Below are 3,171 nucleotides of genomic sequence, written 5' to 3' on the forward strand. Positions count from 1 at the left end.
GAGAGAGAGAGAGAGAGACAGCTTCACATCACAGTAGAGTCAGCTGTCTTAACCGCGGCTTGTGTACTGCATCATTACTGTGTCTATTCCCCTTTCGGGCTTGAACTGATGGTAAAACTAATGACATTATTTACTTTCTTTGACAGTTTTTCTAATGACATTATTTGACAGTCTTTACATTTATTTTGAAAGATGAAGCTAGCGATTATGGTAAGGGGCGTTACATTTCCGACGAGTGCTTGCGGTGTTCGGCCAATCACAATGCACTGGGTCAGCTGGCCAATCAGAGCAGACTGCGCTTGTCGGAAGGAGGGACTTTGTAGAAAACGAAGCGTTTGAGAGAGGCGGGGCATACTACAATAATGTACAGTATTTGAAAAAAATGGACTGATGAGGCCAGAAACTTGCTCCAAGGAACTCTTCAGCCAGTGTACAGAGTGCTATCTCAGAGGAAATCCACATTCAGGCTGTCGATGACCACACCGCAGAGGTAAAGAGACTGGTGGACTTCATTGTAAAGTTACAGGGATCTGAGGAGCATTTAGTGGTACTTAAACAATGTTCACATTTAATCATCATTACAAACAAACTCATAGTAAAGGTTCACCAAGGGCCTTAATTAGGAATAACGTTAACAATATATTTAATCTATGCTGCAAATTATTGTATCTTTATCTTAAATGTATCAATTTCCTCCATGGTTTCCTCCATTTCCTCCTTTTGCTCCATGGTTTGCACATAGGGTGTACTCAACGGGAAGCCCTCTAAGTGGTCTCATAAGCTAACCTCTTCCTGGGTGCCTGTCTACCTCGACAGTGAGGAACAACTGACCTGCTTGCCTATCTGAGAGGAGTGCTGCATAGGACACCAACACAGCTGAGCTTCACAGATGAAGTGCAGTTCATCTGTGGTGCTCTTTTTCCAGAGGTATGCCTGACCATGTAATGTGTTTGTGAGTGTCCTGCTCCTGCACTTACAAAATCTACTGTACAAACTGCATGCTGGTGCTACTCGTGTATGGACCAATGTATAATGGCTTGCTGTTCAGTAGTGCTATAATAGTATACTTAAATTAAAGGCACAATATGTAATTTTTCGCCGCTAGAAGGTGCGTATTCAAAATAAACAAATAGACAAAGGCATAGTTTGATGATGCCGTGACTGAGTGTGGAATCATGGGAGTTGACTTCTTCATCCCCACAACCGATGCAATCCGACGGGACTCGGGCAGAAATCATGTTCATGGATGAGCTAATGATTTATTAACGTAGTAGAATGAAGCAGGGTGAGGCTGAAAGCTGTCGAAGCGAAACGAGGCCGCTGAAGGAGCGTGACACACGGCTTGAAAGCAGTGGAGCTTATATTATGCCACAGTCGACCTCTTCCGCTCCTTCCGGTTGTGCGTATGTGGGGAAAAAAAGCAGCGCTGTTTTATCATACTAGATACATTTGAAAGTTCTGTTATACTGCTACTCTGTGCAGTCGTCACCGGTCTATTAAAGCGCACAACATATTAAAGCGTCTTTGATGTTTCCATGTTTTCTACAAAACAAAACCGGAAATCGAGGGGTTATGACGTCATTGGCAGGCGACACAATGACACTATGGACACGGTCCATGTCACTAGTTAAAATTGCTTATTTCTCTGGATTTAAACATTCTTCGAAACATTTGGGATAATGTAAGTACACAAGTCAGCAAAATATATAACACTGCTCTATTGGTTTTTGGATATTTTAATAAAAAAATCTTACATATTGTGACTTTAAAACAGTGAATTGTCTTATTTGTGCGTAATATACATGTGTAGGCCTACATTAAAATGATGCATGGAAATTATAAGAAACCTTATAATATGTTGCATCATCTTATAAATAATCATAACAACAGTTTTAATGTATTATAATACTTATTTTTGGTTAAATGTATGATGATTTATTACACACAATGAACATGTTGCATCCTCTTAAGTTACAATGGATTATATTTCTCATAGTTATAATGTATTATAGGTCTCATATCTTGCCATTGTTTAAGATCTGCACAATAACTTAGTACATCTTATTTGTGTTTTTACTGTAAAAAAAACAAATAAAAAGTCTTCATGAAAACATTCCAAAATGCTTTAATGTGGTCTTATTATTATTAAGTGCTCTTTGTCTGCTTTAAGTGAAGTGAAACAGAAAATCTCGGAAACCGAAAATCTCGTAACACCGGTCTGTATTTTTGTGTTGTCATGCCACTGGGTTGAAATATGGATGCTGTCCCTAGACTGCCTGCACTCATAGCAGCCCCCTTCGTTTTATTTATTATTTTCTCGCAGCCCATATGATCATTTCCACTAGACCATATCAATAACAAATTCTCAATTGATAATTAATTATTCTTTTTGCGCAAATCATAGTTTTATTTGTGAATAAACCGTTTAAGGAAGGCTTTAAGACCAAGCGGAATCCTCTGCCGGCTGCTCCCGCTTCACAACCAGCGGGACTCGCGCTAACCGCAATTCCCCTCGCCGTCCGAGTTTTGTTTTTGCCAAATCGGTTTGGGCCAATACAAACAACTTATTGATCATGAGCCCAACATCCAGCAAGGCAGGAAAACATTCAATCTACCTGACTTTCATCTTAAACCTTAAGATCTTAACACAGTTAATGCTGTTAAATAGAGAGAGAAAAATACATTAAAAAAAAAACAAAACTTACTGCGTATTCTTAAACGTGGACCTCATTAGCCCACACTCTTAAGTTTTCTTTAATCGAAAAATATGCATTTTCGTTCATTCGAAGGCTATAAGGTTGTAATGATTTTAGTTCAAAACTTTAAGTGCCATTGTTAAAAATGCTTTATCGACTGACGTTTCATAGACCACCAGTTGTTAGCTTTCAAATTTCATGCCATTTGTAATTTCACAGTATTTTCACCTCCTAAATTATAGGCTACACTTGTGATTTGTGAAGTCACAATTCTATATTGGTACAATTTACTCAGGCCGATGACATTTTTTGTATGACATAAAAATTATTTTTAGAATAATTGTACACAAATTAAGCAAAACAATTGTGATTATTTCTGAGAACTTTTTACCTGCATGCAGACAGCCTACATTATGGTACAGTACAAATATTTGGAGCGTCCCTTATTCTGTCCCTTATTTTCTTAAAGAATAAA

The sequence above is a fragment of the Sinocyclocheilus rhinocerous genome, unplaced genomic scaffold (genome assembly GCF_001515625.1).
Source record: "Sinocyclocheilus rhinocerous isolate Xijiao unplaced genomic scaffold, SAMN03320098_v1.1 scaffold529, whole genome shotgun sequence".
Taxonomy (NCBI): domain Eukaryota; kingdom Metazoa; phylum Chordata; class Actinopteri; order Cypriniformes; family Cyprinidae; genus Sinocyclocheilus; species Sinocyclocheilus rhinocerous.